We start from the raw sequence: 12,643 nt of genomic DNA, 5'->3' as shown, positions 1-12,643 counted from the left end.
TATTTAAAAAAAACATATATTTGTAAGGATTTCAACTATATATATATATATATATATATATATATATATATATATATATATATATATATATATATATATATGTTTCTACGCAACGCGCGGGCATTCACCTAGTTATGCTATAAAGAAAGCATTTTTCCTTTCACCACATCAATTTGAAACTCCTAGCTCTTCATATTTCCATATAATTTACTTAATTTATTAACTTAAATATGTTGTTGCTTATAAACATTATCATAAATGAAAGACATCTTGAATTATCAATATGATATACTAAGTTTGTTGACTTCAATATAGTGTTAAATACATAACCTAAATTAATATATTAAATAAACTTAAAAATATAGTGTAAAAATTAAAACCTGTCACACCCCCGAACCAAGGATGACGGAAACATCCGGGGGTATAGGACTTCATGTATAGTATCACAACAATGAGTATAATAGTGCTCAAAGTAAATACAACCATCATAAATATAATTGAAAAAGTTACACCATAGTATGTGTTTACATGTTTCAATATCAATTACACTATGATGACAAAGTGAAATGTTTGACGAATTAACGTTCCATCCTCAAAAGCTTGTGATTTCCTGTTTCATTGATTTCCTGAGAACACAAGTAGTTTTGAAAAGTGTCAACAATTAAGTTTGTGAGTTCATAAGAGTTTTATTTGAGAAAGAAGCCGTTTTCCTTGTAAATGCGATAGAGTATGATTTCAGAAAATTCAATAATTTCTTTATTAAGTGTGAAATGAAAGCTCCTATGTTATGCAATAATGTACCCTAGAAATACCCATAGATTCCTTCTATAATCACCCAGTGTATATAAGTTATATAAAATTTAAGTTAAATAAACCGTCAAATATAATGGGTCTGCCCTAGGTCCACAACCAAACAAGGAACAGGAAGTAAGGCGGGCCCACCAATTCTAAGTCGATTGCGACTAAATTCATATATAACTCTAACATGTACACTTAGCAATTATAGCTGAAGTCTAACAATTCTAGATGAAACGTAGTTTTAATATCATAAAAGCCATTTTGTGTAAACTCGGTACTTTGTAATGTACCCCTTTTGTATAAACCCGGTACTTTGTAATGTACCCCTTTTGTATAAACTCGGTACTTTGTATTCGTACCCCGTTTATGTGAGAACCCAGTACTTTGTAATGTACCCTTTTTGTATAAACCCGGTACTTTGTATTCGTACCCCGTTTATATGAGAACCCGGTACTTTGTAATGTACCCATTTTGTATGAAAACCCGGTACTTTGTAATGTACCCCCTTTTTGTATGAAAACCCGGTACTTTGTAATGTACCCCTTTTTTGTATGAAAACCCGGTACTTTGTAATGTACCCCTTTTTGTATGAAAACCTGGTACTTTGTAATGTACCCCTTTTTTGTATGAACACCTGGTACTTTGTAATGTACCCCCTTTTCGTATGAAAACCCGGTACTTTGTAATGTACCCCCTTTTTGTATGAAAACTCGGTACTTTGTAATGTACCACTTTTGTATGAAAACCCGGTACTTTGTATTCATACCCCATTTATATGAAAACATTTTGTAATGAGTTCGAAATGTAAATGAAACATAAACTATACCTATTATAGCTTATCATAATGTTTGTATTGTATATGCAACCTAACTATATCTATTATAGTTTAGCATGTTTGTTTGTGGTGTATAATAGACTTAACTTTACTTATTATAATTTATTATAATTATTTGTAGTGGTAGTACTTCTTTGTATATGATTCATACCTTTAAACTAAGGTAAATAATATGTACTATTAGCAACATGTATTCAAATAATACTACACACTTTGCTCAACAAGTTACAATGTGTAAATAGGATTGTTAATTATTTATAGTTTTTAACTTTTCTGTTCCTGCTATTGGAAAAACTTATAGAAAAATCGTCAGAGCTCGAAATTTAGATCCGTAAACTCTGAGGGTCTAGAAAATGTGTTTATTTTATTCATAATTTTTATCATGATTTTTAGTGACCTTTAACTTGTGTAAAAATGTCCAACTTCACATACTGGTCCGAAGTGGTTTCTGAAATGATAGGCTGTTTTGTAAAAATCGCCATAAATTGTAGAAAAATTGTATGGAGATGTGCAAGTAGTCATTTTAAATTTATAAACCTGAACTATTTGAATATTAAACAATTTTGAAATATATTAAGTTTAAGATGGTCAAAACAGTCCGTGAATAGAACTCAACTTTTTTATTGAAAGATGATGTTTGAGTTTAGTTAAGTTTTTGGTGTTTTAACTTATATTCTCCCCCTAAAACTTGAATAAAACATGAAAATGTGGGGGTATGAACTCACCTTGTGTGGTTCTCTGAGATGAATGTTGAAGGAAAGGAGTTTCCAAGTCAAGAACACTTGGGAGATGCTTGAAGGCTTGAAGATCAGCAACAGGGGAAGGACTTGGGTCTCCTGGAGGAACTCGAGTTTCTAGAGAGAATATAAGAGGAAGTAAAAGTGTATCTTGGGAGGAGGAGAGTGGGGTTTTATAGATGGAAGAGTGAGGGATTAGAGAGTGGGATGATGGAAGAGATTTGATGGAGGTATGGGAAGATCTCGAATTGACTAGAGCAAGGTGGGAATAGTGACATGGAGTGGGTATGGGAGGTTGCTTGTGTCATAGCTTTATGGAAAAACTCAACACTCCACCTCAATATCTTATCCAATAGATTTTATTCTTAGATTAAGATTTTCCCCCAAAAATGATTAAAATATGAATATATAGGGTCTCATATGCCAAAATACGAGTTTGGGTGAAAATCCCGTGTTAAAATCACGAAAAACGAGCTTAAAACGAAGTCGGGGTCGAAAATCGGGAAAAAGCTGCGAACATCCGAAATTGGGCCAAAGGTTCGATCCCAGCAACTAGAACCGAGGGTAGGTTCGGATGTTTGATGAGAACCGAAAGGAGGGTTCGGTCCGAGCAACATCGCAGGCGAACACGGAAAAGGGACTGAAAGCGAGAGTAGGCGAAGGCGAACACTGGTGTGGAGCGAGCTTCGGGTTCGGTCTTGGTGGTTCGGTTCGCTCGGAGTTGCTTCGGCTCGTCAGGGTCTCGGTCCGAAAGGGACCTTCGGCTTCGGTCCTAAGTAGCTGATTTCGGTCTTAGCAGGGTTCAGCTCTAAGAGGTTCGCCTCTAAGAGGGTTCGGCCCTAAATGGCTGTTTTTCGCATAAACTTCTCGTTTTGAGCGGTTTTTGGCTAAGTTAAGGGTCGGGATGCCCCAAATGATTATAAAAAGTTTTGAGAGAGATTTGGGAGAGATTTGAGAGAGAGAGTGTGTGTGTGAGTGAGAGAGATTGAGAGAGACTTTGTTTGTGACCTTTGCGAGTGTTTAACTTCGAAATGCAAGGTTTATAAACCCCGTTTTGCCTTGTTATGAGCGTTATACGCCCTCGAAGGGTATGTATTAATGTTTTATTGAGTTGTTCCATCAATTACTCTGATTAGGGTTTAGATTTTCTGAACACAGGAAGACTTAAAGTGATACTTGCATTACGATGGTGTGTTGTACAATAGTAAGCACGATGTAAACCCTAATATACAAGAGTTAATTGAGTTGACTGGTTTGACTTGTTGACTTTATTTGACTTTGACTTGACCGGTAATTGACGGTTGTCACAAAACCTAAACTAAAATATCAAAGAAAGTTTTAAAAATTCAATGTATATTTTTTAAAATAATTAAAAGGAAAATATTAGATGCTACATTACAAACAGTGGTTGATAATTTAAATAATCCATGAAGCATTTTGTCATTTACCACATCATTTTGAAACTCCTAACTCTTCATATTTCCACATAATATATTTAATTTATTAACTTAAATATGTTGTTAATTATAAACATTATCATAAGTTGAAGATTTCTTGAATTATCAATATGATATACTAAATTCGTTGACTTCAATATAGTGTTAAATGCATAACCTAAATTAATATATCAAACAAACTTAAAAATAAAATGTAAAGTTTAAAAACTAAAGTAATAAAAATCCAACATATGTTTTTTAAAATAGTTGAAATGAAATTACTAAATATGATAAATATAGAAACTAAAATTGAATTAAGTTGTTTTTAAATTAATTTATAATAATAATAATAATAATAATAATAATAATAATAATTAAAAATAACATGAAATTATAAAATTAATTATGTTACATTACAAACAGTGGTTGATCATTTAAATAATATTAATGATGAAACTAAAACATTATGAAAAAAAAATTTAATTTTAATAAAATATAACAATAGTTAATTAAAATAGTGAGTACTATAACTATTTTTTTTTCTGGAAAGAGAACTTCCTTAACGAGTGTTTCATGCCCGAATAATCCCTCGATGCAAATATAAAGTTATGCATCATGCCCTGGAGTAGTGTGATAATTTAAATATTAATCAATAATTTATTCTACATATATTTCATACGTAAAGTGTGAGCAGAGACCATTAAATGATTTGATTTTAATAAGTGTTATATTATTTATTGTTCAAATTAATTATAATTTTTCATCAACTAAATGTAATTATTATTATTTTATAGTTAATAAAAATGACATAAATATTTACAATAACGCATGATTACCAAAAATTTAACCGTATAATTTTATTCTGCACAACACACGGATATTCGTCTAGTATCTCATAAAGTTAGCATTTTTCCTTGAACCTCATGCATTTGAAACTCCGAAGACTATATAGAAGCATTTTTGCTTAAACAGCATTAATTTGAAACCCCCATCTTTAACTAATACAACTCAAAAGTCTTCCTAATAATGATTTAACACTCAAAGATTTTATAACTTATATTATGATTAATAAGCATTTAATGAAATGTTTACTATAAAAGGATCAATCTTTTTTTGGGTAGACATGCATACAAATCACTTACAAACTTCATAAAGAAAACAAGCTTAAAGGTTTTTGTGTTGGTTTAAGGTCTTATGACCACTTTTCGAGATATATTATTATGTTATATACTAATTATTTATATATTTTTCTTGGTTTTGGATTCTTTTAATACAATTGTTGTATGTTGTGTTTTAGTCGTTAATATATATTAGATCAGATAGATGTTATCGATCATATGTTATATACCGTGATGTAGATAATATTTAATTAGATATGTTAAATATTATCGTTTGTTTTGTACCGCTTCAAAAAAGTAACTAAGTAAAAGTTGTGAATATTTTAAAACTTCCATGTAAATCTGAAAGATATTTTTTTTTACCGCATGTATTTGAAACTCTTATTACTTTTTAATTTCTTTCTAATAATTATTATACACTGGTTAATAATGTTAAATAGGTGCAAAACGCTAACTGTAATCCTAAAATTAACTAAACTTGAATATTGAATTAACATATTTTACTTATACTTAGTTTTGATATGTTATTTCTTAAATTGTCAGTTTAAAGTCACAACTTTTGAATAATTTGTATAAAATACTTAAATTGTTAATTTAAATACAGTGTTAAAGTACTAACTTAAATGAAAATTTCAAACTTAAAGAAAATCCAATAACTATTTTGTAAATAGTTATAATTATAACTTATAGTGTTAAACGTAAAAGCTAAATTGTAATCCCAAATCAATTAAAATATTTCCTAAAACTATTTTTATAAACATTAATAATTTCTAAATAAGTATCTTACAAATAACTTACAACGATAACAGTTAAAAGTAATATTGTTACCTTTAAAAACAAAAATAATGTTTGATGTTTTAAATAACTACAGTAATAGAAATTAAAAAGTTAATAAAATGTAGTTTTTAAAATCTATTTTTTTAACCTAAGGGTTTAGGTCATTTTTTGTCACTTAACTTTTGGTTTTGTGCTAATTTGGTCACTTAACTCTTTTTAAATTTTAAAAGGTCATCAAACTTTTGGTTCTGTGCTCATTTAGTCACTTAACTTTTGTTTTGGTCTCATTTAGTCACCTAACTTTTAAAATTTTGATTTAAAAGTTTAGTGACTAAATGAGCACAATTTTAAAAGTTAGGTGACTGAATGAGCACAAATCTAGAAGTTAAGTGACCAAACCAAAAGTTAGGTGACTAAATGAGCACAAAGTCAAAAGTTTATTGACCTTTTAAAACTTAAAAATAGTTTTAAAAGTTTTAAAAGGTCATCAAACTTTTGGTTCTGTGCTCATTTAGTCACTTAACTTTTGTTTTGGTCTCATTTAGTCACCTAACTTTTAAAATTGTGAATTTAAAAGTTTAGTGACTAAATGAGCACAATTTTAAAAGTTAGGTGACTGAATGAGCACAAATCTAAAGTTAAGTGACCAAACCAAAAGTTAGGTAACTAAATTAGCACAAAGTCAAAAGTTTATTGACCTTTTAAAACTTAAAAATAGTTAAGTGACCAAATGAGCACAAAACCAAAAGTTAAGTAACTAAAAATGACCTAAACCCTTAAACTAATTGTAACATCCCAAATTCCAAAAGTATTATTGAAGGGCTTAAAGTGTAAAATAAGGAAGGGGACTCGACGAGTAGGCATGCTTACTCGCCGAGTCGGAGCGGGATTCTGTCGCGGTTTAAGTGGCCAACTCGCCGAGTCGGCGGCTAGGACTCGACGAGTTGGTGCTGAAGAGAGAAAAACCCTAATCCCGGGGGTTGTGCCCTATATAAAGAACATTATATCCCTCCCTCAGCCTCTTTACTACCCTTTTGAGATCCAGAAACCCTAAATCGTGAGTGAGAGCCCTTGGAAGCAAATTGGAGCCTAGATAAGTGGTTTTGGTGAAGAGATCTTGAAGATCAAGAAGCTTGGATCAAGAGGATTTGCATATATTTGGATTATTCTCCAGTGAGAGGTCGTCCTTGAGGTAATAAGCTGCTGTTTTAACTCTATTGCAATTAGATCTATCTTATGTATGAGATTTGGGGCATTTTTGGTATGATTGAGAGTTATTTCAAGGTTGGAGTTTAGATCTGAGGTTGCTACCTCAAATTTAGGCTTGTAATGGTCCAGAATGTCATAAAGCTTATGTCAATGAGTTGTTGGTGATACCCCTTTGTCATAAACCCTAGCCCTAGAGTGTTTTGGGCCTATAGCTCCTTGGTTTCACGTAAAGTTTGCCACTTTACGTGGGGGTTAGACTGTAGAAGAGTGGATCTATGGATTGGAGTCCCTGCATGGCTCGAAAAGCCACTGTATGGATTGAGAACTGGAGAGACTCGGCGAGTCACATGGGTGTACTCGACGAGTTGTATGAACATGAGCATGGACTCGACGAGTTGGAAGAACAACGCGGCGAGTCTGTTGAAGATTGCCTTGGACTCAGTGAGTCTGTTCTTGGACTCGGCGAGTCTGGTCGCAGAACCCCAATCTCTTCTGGTTAAACCTCGAAGCAGTGAGTCGGGAGGTGACTCTGTGAGTTGAGTAGGATGGGACTCGGAGATCGTTGGACTCGACGAGTCTTGGGGTGACTCGGCGAGTTGAGTCGTGTTCTAAGATTTTTCAGAGTATAAGGACTCGACGAGTCAACGGGTTGACTCGGCGAGTAGAGTCAGTCAGGAAGGATGACTTTGGCCAGGACTTTGACTTTGACCCCGAGGGTATTAGGGTAAATTGGTTATTGATGTCAATGGTCCATTGATGGAAATAGGTGTTGGAGTTTGGAGCAGTGCTTCGGGTGTGTACTTTCGTGGTTCGGTTCTTCGTTTCAGGTGAGTTATCCTCACTGTACTCAAGGGTCTAAGGCACCAAGGCCGGCCCTTTGAATTGTTGTTTAGCTTGTTATGTTTTGTGATGAGATGCTTGCTAGTATCCTGGTAGACAGGATAATGATATGAGGATATGCTTTGTTAGCTTAGTATCCTACAGGATAGGACAGCTAAGTGATGGCTAGTTCTGTTGGATCAGTACCCTAGTAGTTGGTTAGTGGTTATGAGTATAGACCTGTAGTTGGTCTTGCCTTATGTACACTGGTAGGAGGTTGCCCGTGGGATATGCATGTTGAGTCGTAGCAGAGGGTATTCCATCCCGGTAGGATGATAGGGCCCTAGTATGTTGATTCTGTAGAATGTTATGTGGTTGCCTGTTATGTATACATGTTGCTAGTATAGGGGCATTCCAACCCAATGGTTGTGGGCCAGGAGTATTCCATCCAGATAGGATGATTGGACTCATAGTAGGTTGGCATTCCAACCCGACGGTTGAGGGGCCTGGGGTATTCCATCCTGAGGGATGATTGGACACATGGTAGTTGTTATTGTATTATAGGAGGTGGGGCATTCCAACCCGATGATTGTGGACCAGGAGTATTCCATCCAGGTAGGATGATTGGACTCATAGTAGATTGGCATTCCAACCCGATGGTTGAGGGGCCTGGGGTATTCCATCTTGCGAGATGATTGGACCCATAGTAGTTGTAGTAGTATGTATAGGTGTATGGGCATTCCAACCCGATGGTTGTGGGCCGAGAGTATTCCATCCCGGTAGGATGATTGGGCTCGTAGCATGTTGGCATTCCAACCCGAAGGTTGATGGCCAGGGGTATTCCAACCGGAAGGTTGATTGGACCCATAGCATGTTGTTCTTTGTTGTATGTATGTTTGTGTATGTATGGGTACTTTGGGGGAACTCACTAAGCTTTCGGGCTTATAGTTGCAGTTTATTGTTTCAGGTATTTCAGGAGATCGTGGCAAGGCGAAGACGTGATCGTACCGCTCCTCATGTTTTATGATTTATGTGATATGGTTCTGGGGATACTCTGATGTTTAAACTATTTTGAAAACAATATGTATGAACTTAATGGTTTTGAAATGAAATAAAATGTTTTAAATTGGTTCGAGTTTTATGGTCGTTACACTAATTAATCATAACAACTATAAATAACATTAAGACTTAATTGCAAAAATGGTCCCTGTGGTATGCAATTTTTTGGGGTTTTGGTCCAAACCATGAGTTTTTTGGTTTTGTGGTCCTTTTGGACTGGTTTGTTTGTGAGAATGGTCTCTGTACTTAACACCCGTTAAAAAGAATCTGTTAACCCCCTCATGTGCCTTGCACGTGAGGGTATTTCTGTCTTTTTACTTATAGGGACCATTTTTGCATATGGAAAAATAAAACATCCTTTATATATCGTTTTCTTTTCCCAGATTCTTCCCCAACGAATCTTCTTCCCCAACGTTCTTAACTGTTCTTCCCCAACGGCTATTTTCTTCCATTTCTCCTTCCTGACTTGCAATCGAGCAATGGTGGTTTGTTTTTGTGGAAAGCTCGCTTTGGTGAAAACGTCTTGGATACCACTGAATACCGGAAGGAGATTTTATGCTTGCCCTACTAAGGATTTTGTTTGTGGGTTTATCGGGTGGGTTGACCCGCCTATGTGTGCTAGGAGTAAAACCATCATACCTGGTCTTCTAAGAAACATAAATACGTTGGAGGAAAGATGTAATGGGCTGGTAAGAAGTATCAACATGTTACAGGAACATTGCAATGGACTTTTGAGCAGGAACAACATGTTGGAGGCAAGGTGTGATACATTGAAGGATGAAGGTTTCAAGCTGAAGATGTATTTATGTGCAAGCTGGTTTATGTTTGTGATTGTTATCTTTAGTATTTGGTCTATGTAAGGAATAGGGTTAGACAAATGTGGGGGTTTTTGTTGATCAAGTGATGCAGGGTAAAAATGGTATAATTTTGTTGTAAGTTGACTTCATTATGTTTGTAATGAATTCCAATGTTGTTAATGATATAAATGATATTCAAGTGTGAAAATGTGTTCAAAATGTGTATCAATTGTCAAATATAAGCACATAAATAGAACCAAAATGTAATAAAAGTACATTACCAAAATACGTGTCATAAATTGAACAAAATGCACATTCCATTAACCACATGAGTGGAACCAAAAACCATTACCAAGTTAAGCATACAAGTGTCTGTGCACCATACATAACCACATCATCAAACCATAACTAAAGTTTTCAAAAACAAACAGTTTTTAACAACAAGCAAGTAAATAGTCATTGCACCACAACAAACAACCAAAATCACTTCTTGGATTGATTCCCACCTTGCCCTTTACAGGCCCTAGAGTTGTTTCCCTTATTCTTGCATTTGCTACAAGTAACACTGATATGTTTCCTTGATAGCTTCTGCACTTCATCATTTGTTGGCCCTTGGGAATGTTCTCCTTGCATCTCATTGACTCCATCACCTTGACTTGCCTTCTGCCTTTTGCTTAACCTGGAACTTATGAAAGTATAGTTTGAGTTGCTCCCAAGCTCCAAGTCATCCCCAAGGTATTCTAAAAACCACTTCCAGCTAGCTGTGTTTTCAGACTCAACAATTGCATAGGCCAATGGATAAATTCCATTGTTGGAATCTAGACCAACTGATGTAAGAACCTGACCAGGGAATGGGCCTTTCATGAAGGCACCATCCAAACCTACTAAGTCTCTAAGACATGCCTTGAAACCTTTTTTCAGTGGACCCAAGCATACATAAATCCTTCTAAACTGCCTTGTTGGGGATGCAGGGTTGCCATTAGGACACACATCTATTTTGACTGTTGTGTCTGGGTTTGTAGCTTGAAGTTCAAGAGCATAGTCCCTCAACAATTCAAACTGTTTTGTGTAGTCCCCAGTTACATGCTTTCTTGCCATATCTTTTGCCCTAAACACCTTATCCGTCGAAATGCCCACCTGGTAGGTCTTTTGAAAGTGATCTTGTATGGCTCTCAAAGGAATCTTCGGATCTGCCTCAACTTGATCTATGATTTTCTTGAAGATTAAAGAAGCAGTACAAGCTCTGAGTTTTCTTGTTTGTAAGCATGTATGAGTTTGGTTTAAGGTCCTTATAAACCAGTCATATTTGGGGTTTGACCTAGATGCATGTATATACCAACCACATGTTTCTTTTTGTGTCTTTACTTCTTTGCCCTTGCTTTTTGAAGTGGTAGGTTGAGTCCCCACTTGACCTTTATTGATGACAGGTACAACACCTCTGCACTGTGCCCTAAGCCTTTGATTGCCATTTTTTTTAAAGAATAGATTCCTTCTTGTTTCTAGTGCATGCACATCAATTAACTCCTTTAATTCTTTTTTACTTTTAAACTTTTGTCCCACTGAGAATGATTGTATATGTACTGACCCAAGGCTGCACCTTTTTTCTTTTCCCAAATTTTTTATAAGAGCTCTTCTTTCTCTGTCTTGGTCTGATCCTTCATCCAATGATTCGAACTCCTCATTGTTGATCACTTCCATATCTTCAGGTTCATGACCATCATTAATACATGCTCCTTCAACATCACTTTCAACATTTAGAAAGAAGTCTGCCATGTCCACATCAACATCTTCTATATTGTTCTCCTCATCCATTATGTCATCCACTTTATCTTCATTTTCTAATTGTTTCCCATCATGATCATCACCTTCATCCTTTTCATACTCTTCATCACTCTCTTCAGATTCATCATCCCCTTCATACTCTTCAACATCCTCATCACTTCCAATTAAATTTTCCATAAGGTTATCAAAAAGCTCATTATATTGTTCATCATCATTAATAGGTGGGGTGTTGTAGCATCCATCAATATGGTCATTATCATGAACCCCAATCATCTCATCCCCTACATTAACAACAGTTGCAGCCTCATGAACCTCCTTAACACCCTCATTAGTGTTTCCTTCTCTTTTAAATCATCAATATCCTCTAAAATGAGCCTCTTGCTACAAGAACCTTCCCCTCTTTTTGAATTCCCAACTCTACCCCTTCTATACTCTGGTGAAAATGCATCACTTTTACTCCCAAAAAGAATCAAAGACATGTACTCACCAATTGGCTCATCATTGACATGGTTCATATTTCTTAATGGAGATTCTACATGAACTTCAGCCTCATATTCAGCCCCTTAATCATCATTTTCTGGTAATTCCTCAATGAAAACTTTACCCTTTGCATTTGGAGACATAAAGTAAGTGAGTAGATTTGTCTTCCCATGTTCTGTGTACACCTCAATCAACTTGTTATTTTGAATAAATTTAGAAAGATTGATAACATCCTGATCATTCCCTAAAGCTCTAAGACCAAATTAAAAGTCACCATTGGGTATCCTGAAATGGTAGTATATCACTGGGGATTCATCAGTCAATTCAATCATCCGTAGGTCTGGGTAACCTAGGTCAAGCATTATGGCATCAAGTTCATGTACAGAAAACTCATCTATGTCCACATAATCAACATAACGCACTTCACGTCCAATATACTTTATATCAGGTAACTTAGTAAACTTCCCACCATGATGAAGCTTAATACTAAACCATGTGGGTGCACCCGCTACAAGTCAAAATTGTACATGATAACAAAGTCAAAATTTGGCGGATTTTAGTATAAATCAAGGGTAAAATGAAAAATAGGAATGTTTAAGAAAACAGAGCAACTTACCATATAAGGATGATACGTCGACAACTTCATTTTTTGGTCTGATCTGCCACATTACGTACACCATTTCGACTTTAACGTATGACCTTGTCTCCTTTTGCTTCGATTAGGTTCTTTTGATAACAAATGATGTTTTTTTGCAGGTTTAATGGAGCAGAAGGAAGAAGGTGGGAGGTGGGGAGT

Source organism: Lactuca virosa, chromosome 9, assembly GCF_052849685.1.
Source record: "Lactuca virosa cultivar CGN04683 chromosome 9, Lactuca_virosa_CGN04683_v6, whole genome shotgun sequence".
Lineage (NCBI taxonomy): Eukaryota > Viridiplantae > Streptophyta > Magnoliopsida > Asterales > Asteraceae > Lactuca > Lactuca virosa.
Note: the sequence above shows the minus strand (reverse complement) of the source record.